Raw genomic sequence first — 11,593 nt, 5'->3', positions numbered from 1 at the left:
CAGACACCACAAAAATACAAAGGATTGTAAGAAAATACTAATGACAATTATATGCCAACAAATTTGACAACCTAGGCAAAATGGACACATTCTTAGAATCATATAGTATTCCAAAACTCAACTGGGAAGAGTCAGAAAACCTAAACAGACCAATAACAGTTAAGGAATAGAAGAAGTAATCAGTAAAATCCCACAAACAAAAGCTGTGTCTGCACAGCTACATAGGGGAGTTTTACCAAACATTCATAAAAGAACTATCACCTATTCTCCTCAAACTATTCCAAAAAATTCAAGAGGAAGGAAGACTTCCAACTCTTTTTATGAGGCCAGCATAATCCTAATCCCAAAACCAGATAAAGATAATACAAAGAAAGAAAATTAGCCCTGGCCAGTTTGGCTCAGCGGTTAGAGCATCGACCTGCGGTCCAGAGAGACCCGGGTTTGGTTCCCGCTAAAGGCACGTACCTTGGTTGCAGTTTGTCCCCAGCCCTGGTTGGGTCATGCGGAAGGCAGCCACTCGATGTGTCCCTTTCACGTAGATGTTTTTCTCTCTCTCTCTTCCTCTCTTTTCCTCCCACTCCATCTGAACAAAAAATGGAAAAATGTCCTTGGACGAGGATAAAAAAAAAAAAATTACAGGCCAATATCCCTGATGAACATTGAAGCCAAAATCCTCGACAAAATCTTAGCAAGTTGAATCCAGGAATATATTTTAAAAATTATACACCACGACTAAGTGGGATTTATCCCAGGGATGCAAGGCTGGTATAACGTAAATCGATAAATGTGTGATAATCACATAAACAAAATAAAAGATAAAAATCATTTGATCATATCAATAGATGCTGAAAAAGCATTTGACAAAATCCAGCATCCATTTTTGGTAAAAATAGAAGGATCATATCTCAACATAATAAAGACCATTTATGACAAACCTACAGCCAACATCATACTCAATGGGCAAAAACTAAAAGCATTTCCCTTAAAAACAGGAACAAGACAGGGATGTCCACTTTCACCACTCTTATTTAACATAGTACTGAAAGTCTTAGCCACAGCAATCAGACAAGAAGAAAAAATAAAAGGGATCTAAATTGGAAAGGAAGAAGTTAAACTGTCATTATTTGCAGATGACATAATATTGTACATAGAAAACCCTAGAGACTCCATCAAAAGACTACTAGATTTAATAAATGAGTTTGGGACTTCCGGTCAAGATGGCAGCATAGGTAAATGTGGTATTGCCTCCTCCAACAATCACATCAAAATTACAACTAAACTACAGAACAACCATCATTCAGAACTGCTTGAAATAGAGCTGAAGGGAAGTCCTACAACTACGAAATTAAAAGAAGAAGCCACATCAAGACTGTTCTAGGTTCAGTCACCAGTTTGAGCAACAATGAAGTCCACTCAATATCCTGTAACACATGACTATGGTCTGTGTCTCCACTCAAATACAGGATCTGTGAGAGCAGATCCTTGTGTGCCCTATTCCCCACTGGATCCTTGGTGCCTTCAGGAGGAAGGCAGAGGAAGATGGGATGAAAAAGGAAGAAGAAATCTGGCAGTATCTGCAGAGCTCTGCACTTGGCAGCCTGGGCAGGCTGGAGCTGCAGGCCAGGACCTGAGGAGCCCAGGAGCTCCCATTCACTCAGGTTCCAGAGGGCCAAGGCACTGGGCTGTGGTGCAGAGCTGCTGCCAGGAAAAGGAGGAAGCCACAGGGCCCTTCACCCCCTGCCTGCCTTCCCACTCAGCTGGGGCCAAGGCGGCCAGAACAAGTTCCTCCATCCCCATTCTGGCCAGGAGCTTCCAAAGCAAGGGCTTGTCTGTGCACAGCCCAAGGCCCAGGGACAGGTGATGGGTTCCCCCTCTTCTCTTCTTCTCTTTCCAGGCTCTTAGAGACCCTTGGGTCCTCTGGGGCCTGGCTTGCCCTTCACAAAGTCACATATCTTGTTCTTCCCAAGCTGGAACACACACAGGCCGTGACTGCCTTCTTTCTCTCACATTCTACTTAAGGTACTGAATTCCTGAGGTCCTGTCCCTCCCTGTTCCTTATCTTGGAGAGAATGAGTCATTCAGCGGGGATGCTATTGGCTAATACATAGAGGGCAGGTGCCAGCAAGGAGGTAACTGAGAATGTGACCATAATAAATACAGGAGCCAGGTGTGGGGTCTCTCTCCTCTAAGGGGCTGGTTACCTTGGGGGAGAAGTATCACCGTACCTACTAGAGACCAAACACAGAAAGTGAATATCAGCACATTGTGGAGGGTAGGGTCCCTCCTACGGGAGGGGAGACAAACCCAGAGGGGAAGCTTGGATAGGGTGCACAGGGAGATTGCAGCATGCCTGCATCTCTGCTTTTGTCCAAGATGAGAACTGATGGTTTTAAAAAAATCCATTTTCTCCCAGTCAGCATGGCTCAGTGGTTGAGCAATGGACCACGCACCACGAGGTCACTGGTTCGATTCCTGGTCAGGACACATGCCTGGGTTGCAAGCTCTATCCCCAGTAGGGGGTGTGCCAGAGGCAGCTGATCAATGTTTCTTTCTCATTGATGTTTCTCTCTCTCCCTCTCTCCCTCTCCCATCCTCTTTCTCTAAAAATCAAAAGAAATATATATATATATATATTTGGCAAAGTGCAGGACACAGAATCAACATCCAGAAATCATTGGCATTTTTATATACCAATAATGATCACAAAGAAAGAGAAACTTAAAAAAAAATTCAATTTACCATTGCAACAACAAAAAAAATTAAGATACCTAGGAATAAACTTAGCCAAAAAAGTAAAGGACCTGTTCACAGAAAACTACAGGACATAGAAAAAAGAAATAGATGAAGATATAAAATGAAAAAAATGGAAGCATATACCTTGTTCATGGATTGGAAGAATTAACATCATACTACCCAAAGCAATCTATAGATTCAATGCAATCCCCATTAAAATGCCAATGACATATTCCACAGAACTAGAACAAACACTCCAAAAGTTTATGTGGAACCAAAAAGACCCTGAATAGCCACAGCAATCTTGAAAAAGAACAAAGTAGGAGGGATCACAGAACCCGGTATCATGTTATACTACAAAGACACTGTAATCAAAACAGCCTGGTACTGGCACAAGAACAGGCATATATATTAATGGAACAGAACAGAGAACCCAGAAATTGACCCAAGATATTATGTTCAATTAATATCTGACAAAGGTGGCAAGAGCATACAATGGAGTAAAGACAGCCTATTTAATAAATGGTGTTGGGAAAATTGGACAGCTACATGTAAAAAAATGAAACTAGATTGCCAATTTACACCATACACAAGAATAAACTCAAAGTGGATAAAATACTTAAATGTGACTCATGAATCCATGAAAATCCCAGAAGAAAATGTAGGCAACAAAATTTCAGACATCACATGTATCAGAATTTTCATTGATACAACTTCTAAGGCAAGAGAAACAAAGAAAAAATAATAATACATGGGACTACATCAAACTAAAAAGCTTCTGCACAGCAAAAGAAACAATCATCACAATGGAAAGGGAAGCCACTATACAGGAGAGCATAATTGCCAATGATACAGCAGATAAGGGGTTAATTTCCAAAATATATAGAGTACTCTTACAACTCAACAAAAGGAAAACAAAGAATCTAATTAAAAAATGGGCAGAAGACCTAAATAATCACCTCTCTAAACAGGACATACAAATGACCAAGAGACATATGAAAAAATGCCTAACGTCACTAATCATCAGACAGGTGCAAATTAAAACGACTATGAGATATCACCTCACACCTGCCAGAATGGGTGACATCAACAAACCATCAAACAAGTGCTGGTGAGGGTGTGGAGAAAAGGGATTCTAGTACACTGCTGGTGGGAATGCAGACTGGTGCAGCCACTATGGAAACCAATATGGTGTTTCCTCAAAAAATTAAAAATTGAACTACTGTTTGACCCAGTGTTCCCACTTCTAAAAATATAACCTAAGAAGCCTGAAACACCAATCAGAAAGAATATATGTACCCCTATATTCATAGCCGTGCTATTTACAATTGCTAATATCTGCTAATTGCTAATAACAGCCCACGTTTCAATAGATGAGTGGATAAAAAAGCTGTAGTACACCCTGGCCAGTATGGCTCAGTGGTAAGAGCGTCGTCCGCTGACCAGTCTGGGGTTTGATTCCAGCCAAGGGCAAATACCTTAGTTGCGGGTTCTTCCCTGGCCCCTGTGGCGGTTGTGGGGGTGGCAACCACTTTATGTGTCTCTTTCACATGGATGTTCCTCTCTCTCTCTCCCCTAACCCCCTTCCTCTCTCCCTCCAGCTGTATCTGAATGAGGATGAGGATTAAAAAAAAAAAAAGCTGTATGTAGTACATGACACAATGGAATACTATGCAGCTTTTAGAAAAAAAAAATCTCTTATCCTTTGAGATGACATGGAGGGACCAAGCGAAATAAGCCAGAGAAACACAAGTACCACATGATCTCACATATTTATGGAATATAATGAATGAAATAAGCTGAGATCGAAAACAGATCCAAAGACATGGAAGTAGGGAACAGACTGAGAAACCTCAGAGGCAAGAGGGATTGGGGGGTAGATAAACCAAAGAACTTATATGGTATACTGTATGCATAACCAACAGACACAGAAAATAGTGTGGGGAAGGCAGAGGAGTGGGAGCTGGAAGGAGGGGGTCAATGGGGGAAAAAGGGAGGAATGTGTAATACTTTCCACAATAAAGATAAAAAAATAAAAATAAAAGGGGTTACAAATAAAACAACTTGAGAAATTCTGCTGTAGCTCTTCAACAGCACATTGTTCAGAAGTGCCATGACTAAAATTATGCTTTTCTGCTGTTTCTGCTGGACACATCTGATAATTTGGAGCCATTATAAAGAACCCCCTTCCAAGGATTTGATCTCTTATCGACCTTATTATTTTCTCTGTATGTGGCAAACATTTTCGTCTTTCCAGAATATAAAGGGTTTAAATGTGGTCCATCCAGGAGTGTACCCTGACTTAAGAAGTAGACAAATCAAGTTCATGACTAGAACTCTGACCATCCTGCCAAATGTTGATTCCTGTATCCATGTATCCTTTAATAAACTGTTTGAATGGTTTCTAAAAACAAAAACAAAAAAACAAAAACAAAAATAATGAAGGGTTTTTTTAAAATACATTTCTTCCAAATATAAAATTGAACATCAATTTACTATTTAATAGTTTTGAAGTAATGGCTTTTTGGAAAGACGGGCCATTAGAAGGAAAACATCAAAGCAGACTTTATTTGTAATTGGACAATTTACTCAATAGCTGTGTCATTTGTCTAATTTTTTATTTCCAGTTGGGGAGAACAACCCGAATACCTTTTTAACACTTTTCAAAGCTTTGAAGAGAACTGTAACCATAAACACAGCGTTAGCAATAATCCCTGCGGGTTTTCTGTTCCTTTTCTATTTTTGTCTCGGCAATATCAGAAACTCATGGTTTCACACTTTCTTTGTGTACATCATAAAATCGGCACTAATTTAAACACTCAAAATTACTTTCCTCCGCAGGTTGATACTTCAAAATATTGTGTCATAGTTTTGGAGAGAGGTAGGACGATCAAATGAAGAAGAAAGAAGCAAAATTCCACTTATTCTATCAATATACCGTATTCCTTATTACGGGGGCACCTTCACGCAGGCAAATCTATGCTCTTCACTTTACTTCCAACGTATGGAGCAGTGCAGCCACCTCAACACCACAGGCTTTCTTTCACCTTCCGCGCTCACTGCACAGCGCACGAGGCCGTGCCTCGAGCAGGGTGGTCTCTGCAGGGGTTGCAATCAGAATCTTGAACACGAACCTTCTGGTGTTTCCCGCACGTGGGTCTGCCCTGCACGTGTCTATCGAATGATTCTCCAGCTCAACCGTTACGGTGTAATTCCTGGACTCCCCCTCTCAGGCCCAAAACGGGGCCTTCGGCGCGTTCTTGGCGTCCCAGCCAGGTAGGCCGGGAGAAACACACCGTGGGCGGCGTGCGCTCCTTCCGGCCGGCCGGCCGCCCCACCTCACACGGCCGCCCGGCAGAGTGGACTCTGGCCTCACACACTAGTGCGAACGTTTGCCGAGCCCGGGGGACGTGGTGCGTGGTGCTGACGGTCCGGAGCTGGGCGGGTGAGGTGTTGGACTTTCCCCGACGGCTGGGCTCTGGGCGCATTTCCACATTTTTGCAACTGGCACAAGACCCCAGTGTCACCGGTGAAATATACGTCGATACCTTTCATAGTTTGCTGGGAGGACCCGTGCTGGGCCCAGCAGGCCAACCGATTTGAGGAGAGACCGCCTGCTCCAGGCGGGACGCCGGGGCCCTGGGCCTTGCCTGCCGCTCCCGTCATGCTCCGCGAACCCAGCACGAAGACCTGAGGACTCGCAGCCGGGCCTCGAGTCCCACCACCGGCTCCTTACCCAAGGTGCCCCGGGACGTCATTTGCATGTCTCAGGCGGCAGGCAAACCCGGGCGCTCAGTCACAGTCTAGCGATCATAGTAACCGAAGTGTGAACATCCGGAGGTGATCCCGTTGCAGGAAGTTCCTCGAGTCGTTCGGAAGTCCACGCGAAAGCACGCACTTTAGTCACCCTGACTAAGAGAGAAGCAGGACCACCCTGGCTTATATATGTTGTGGCTGACGTGGGAAGTGTGCTCGCTTCGGCAGCACATATACTAAAATTGGAACGATACAGAGAAGATTAGCATGGCCCCTGCGCAAGGATGACACGCAAATTCGTGAAGCGTTCCATATTTTGTCCCGCCTTCTGCTGGGGCCAAAGTTTTTGGGTTGCGGACAGGGCCTTCCAGGGACTCGCTCCCGGCCAGGCTCCCCCCTGATCGCTTCCTGTGTGATGGGTTAGCATACCACAACAGCCCTCCGTCTCCGTGGCCACCCAGATAGATTTCTATGACCAAGCGGTTCTGCTATCTGCATCCAGTGCTTGTTTTTGATTCAATTGGTTTGTGCAATGAACTCTTTGATCACGTTTCCCATCACAGAATGCGTCCGTTTAGGCAAGCAGGCATTTCTGAGTGCTCCTTCAAGGCCAGACGAAAACAGGCATACAAAACCGGTCTCAGAAATAGTTGTGAAAGCAGGTCCAAATGGGCTTGCTCCTTCCACACAGGTTTCTATGGATCCTGGAACTCTAGGGTCCACAGGCACCTGCCAACAGCCTAGGTACAGCTCGCAGTCTGAGACGGGGTGTACGCATTTAGGTCTAAAGCGGCTGGACAATGTCACAAAGCAGACACAAGAGAGCACGAAGGTTGCTTACTTCTGTCAGTAAGGATTCATTTTTGTAGCAATAATTGACTAACCCAGTAATTCAGAAATGACGGTAAAGGGTTCACCGAGCAATGTATGTGCCAGGCAGTCTTCTGGAGAACAATAACCGACCCACCTGGATCTGTGGAGTTTGTGTTGTTGGGGGAGACAAGACCATAAATAAGAGAATGTCAAAACGTTTGCGGATTATGAAGGAAATGAAAGTTAACACATTAGCACCAATACAATACCTCAGGCACAATTGCTTCCTTGTGGTTTCACAGACCTCTTTACACCAATATTTTTATAGTGGAAAAAGTCGCACCACACATTGTTTTGACTCATACTTTCTCCAAGTCCCAGCAAACAAAATATGGAACGCTTCACGAATTTGCGTGTCATCCTTGCGCAGGGGCCATGCTAATCTTCTCTGTATCGTTCCAATTTTAGTATATGTGCTGCCGAAGCGAGCACACTTCCCACGTCAACCACAACATATATAAGCCAGGATGGTCCTGCTTCTCTCTTAGTCAGGGTGACTAAAGTGCGTGCTTTCGCGTGGACTTCCGAACGACTCGAGGAACTTCCTGCAACGGGATCACCTCCGGATGTTCACACTTCGGTTACTATGATCGCTAGACTGTGACTGAGCGCCCGGGTTTGCCTGCCGCCTGAGACATGCAAATGACGTCCCGGGGCACCTTGGGTAAGGAGCCGGTGGTGGGACTCGAGGCCCGGCTGCGAGTCCTCAGGTCTTCGTGCTGGGTTCGCGGAGCATGACGGGAGCGGCAGGCAAGGCCCAGGGCCCCGGCGTCCCGCCTGGAGCAGGCGGTCTCTCCGCAAATCGGTTGGCCTGCTGGGCCCAGCACGGGTCCTCCCAGCAAACTATGAAAGGTATCGACGTATATTTCACCGGTGACACTGGGGTCTTGTGCCAGTTGCAAAAATGTGGAAATGCGCCCAGAGCCCAGCCGTCGGGGAAAGTCCAACACCTCGCCCGCCCAGCTCCGGACCGTCAGCACCACGCACCACGTCCCCCGGGCTCGGCAAACGTTCGCACTAGTGTGTGAGGCCAGAGTCCACTCTGCCGGGCGGCCGTGTGAGGTGGGGCGGCCGCCGGCCGGAAGGAGCGCACGCCGCCCACGGTGTGTTTCTCCCGGCCTACCTGGCTGGGACGCCAAGAACGCGCCGAAGGCCCCGTTTTGGGCCTGAGAGGGGGAGTCCAGGAATTACACCGTAACGGTTGAGCTGGAGAATCATTCGATAGACACGTGCAGGGCAGACCCACGTGCGGGAAACACCAGAAGGTTCGTGTTCAAGATTCTGATTGCAACCCCTGCAGAGACCACCCTGCTCGAGGCACGGCCTCGTGCGCTGTGCAGTGAGGGCGGAAGGTGAAAGAAAGCCTGTGGTGTTGAGGTGGCTGCACTGCTCCATACGTTGGAAGTAAAGTGAAGAGCATAGATTTGCCTGCGTGAAGGTGGCCCCCGTAATAAGGAATACGGTATATTGATAGAATAAGTGGAATTTTGCTTCTTTCTTCTTCATTTGATCGTCCTACCTCTCTCCAAAACTATGACACAATATTTTGAAGTATCAACCTGCGGAGGAAAGTAATTTTGAGTGTTTAAATTAGTGCCGATTTTATGATGTACACAAAGAAAGTGTGAAACCATGAGTTTCTGATATTGCCGAGACAAAAATAGAAAAGGAACAGAAAACCCGCAAGGATTATTGCTAACGCTGTGTTTATGGTTACAGTTCTCTTCAAAGCTTTGAAAAGTGTTAAAAAGGTATTCGGGTTGTTCTCCCCAACCGGAAATAAAAAATTAGACAAATGACACAGCTATTGAGTAAATTGTCCAATTACAAATAAAGTCTGCTTTGATGTTTTTCTTCTAATGGCCCGTCTTTCCAAAAAGCCATTACTTCAAAACTATTAAATAGTAAATTGATGTTCGATTTTATATTTGGAAGAAATGTATTTTAAAAAACCCCTTAATTATTTTTGTTTTTGTTTTTTTGTTTTTTAGAAACCATTCAAACAGTTTATTAAAGGATACATGGATACAGGAATCAACATTTGGCAGGATGGTCAGAGTTCTAGTCATGAACTTGTTTTGTCTACTTCTTAAGTCAGGGTACACTCCTGGATGGACCACATTTAAACCCTTTATATTCTGGAAAGACGAAAATGTTTGCCACATACAGAGAAAATAATAAAGTCGATAAGAGATCAAATCCTTGGAAGGGGGTTCTTTATAATGGCTCCAAATTATCAGATGTGTCCAGCAGAAACAGCAGAAAAGCATAATTTTAGTCATGACACGAACAATGTGCTGTTGAAGAGCTACAGCAGAATTTCTCAAATGTGTTTTGTGTCCCTATTTATTTATTCATTCATTCATTTATTTATTTATTTATTTATTTATTTATTTATGTATTTATTTATTCATTTATTTATGGTACATACCCTTAGCGGGAAGGAACTGGGGACTCTGGTTCACAGGCTGACGCTCCAACCGCTGAGCTAAACCGGCCAGGGCACTCCTTTTATTTTCATTTTTTATCTTTACTGTTGAAAGTATTACACATGTGCCCACACTTTTCCCCCATTTACCCTCTCCTCCTGATTACCCCACCCCCTGCTGCCTTCCCCACACTATTGTCTGTTTCCATTGGTCATGCATATACCATGTTAAGTTGTTTGGTTTATCACCCCCCCATACACACCCCATTCCCTTGCCCTTTGATGTTTGTCAGTCTGTTGCCTACTTCCATATCTCTGGATCTATTTTGATCGTCAACTTATGTTTTTCATTATATTCATAAAGATAGGAGATCATGTGGTACTTGTCTTTCTCTGACTGGCTTATTTCACTCTCCAGATCCCTCTATGTCATCTCAAAGGATAAGAGATCTTTATGTCTTAGAGCAGCATAGTATTCCATAGTGTAAATATACCACTGCTTTTTTATCCACTCATCTACTAAGGGGCATTTGGGCTGTTTCCCAATCTTTGCTATTATAAATACTGCTGCTATGAACATAGGGGTGCATATATTCTTTCTGATTGGTGATTCAGGCTCTTTAGGATATATTCCGAGAAGTGAGATCACTGGGTCAAACAGCAGTTTCATGTTGCATTTTTTGAGGAAACACCATATTGTTTTCCATACTGGCTACACCAGTCTGCATTCCCACGAGCAGTGTACTAGAGTCCCCTTTTCTTTACATCCTCTCCAGTACTTTTGGTTCCATGATTTGCTGATGGCAGCCATTCTCATCATCATTTTAATTTGCATGTCTCTGAAGATTAGTGACATTGAGCACGTTTTCATATGTCTCTTGGCCATATGTATGTCCTGTTTGGAGAAGTGTCTATTCAGGTCCTCTGTTCATTTTTTAATAGGACTGTCCGTTTTCCTTTTGAGCTGTATGAGTACTTTATATATGTGGGATATTAACCCCTTATCTGATGTATCATTGGCAAATATGTTCTTTCCCTTTTCATTTTGAGGCTGGTTTCTTTTGCCATGCAGAAGCTTTTTAGGTGACCCCCCTCCCCCCAAAGCAATAATTCTCTCAACCTCCAGTATTCCTAAAATTCTATCATATTGTTATTTAAATATGTATAAACATAAAATAGTGTATAAACTTCTTATAGTTGTTATAAACTAAAAATAAATTAAACTACATATCAATACAATTCAAATTAACATTAATTTATTGTAGATGATGTGGTGAGCTAAAGCTAAATCACCATTGTTGGGTTTGATAGTTGAAAGATGTAGCCTCAAGTTCAGTTCTGCACTTAATCTGCTTTGGTGGTTTGACTAATTCAGAGAATAACAATTCACATAAGTAAGTTCTGAAGAAACTGAACCTTTCTTTACAACCAAATTATATAAGTACTTGAACATAAATTTTTTTCATATTTTAACATTTCTGAAATCAAGACATAGCACACAATAAATGGAAGCCAAGAGTATGAAATAAGGTAGTCTATAAAAATCAGTCCTTATATAATTCTGCCAGTGAGTAATTCCTGAATGCCAATATATTGACTTGAGAACTCTATAAAGCTGTATTTTTTAACATGGAGTTAGAGTAACATGTAATTGAAATCAGCACTAAATATATATCTAATCAAATACTGCTGAAATTTGGAACAAGAAAAGATTATCTGAAATTAGTTTTAAATTCTTAGAAGAAATGAGGATTCTTACAGTGTTTTATTTATATATTCATGTATTTGGGGGGCTATAAAAGC

At 43.2% G+C, this 11,593-nt stretch overlaps 2 non-coding genes across 2 annotated transcripts; one reads left to right on the top strand and one right to left on the bottom strand.

Moving 5' to 3' along the window:
- Positions 1–6,701: 6,701 nt before the first annotated feature.
- On the top strand, positions 6,702–6,808 carry LOC118621117. Its single transcript, XR_004957628.1, has one exon. It is a non-coding gene; the product is annotated as a U6 spliceosomal RNA (small nuclear RNA).
- An 879-nt stretch (positions 6,809–7,687) lies between these two features.
- Positions 7,688–7,794, bottom strand: LOC118621112. The gene has a single exon (XR_004957626.1). It is a non-coding gene; the product is annotated as a U6 spliceosomal RNA (small nuclear RNA).
- Positions 7,795–11,593: the final 3,799 nt, after the last annotated feature.

This window comes from Molossus molossus, unplaced genomic scaffold (genome assembly GCF_014108415.1).
Source record: "Molossus molossus isolate mMolMol1 unplaced genomic scaffold, mMolMol1.p scaffold_m16_p_1, whole genome shotgun sequence".
Lineage (NCBI taxonomy): Eukaryota > Metazoa > Chordata > Mammalia > Chiroptera > Molossidae > Molossus > Molossus molossus.
This window is presented reverse-complemented; position numbering and strand designations above follow the sequence as displayed.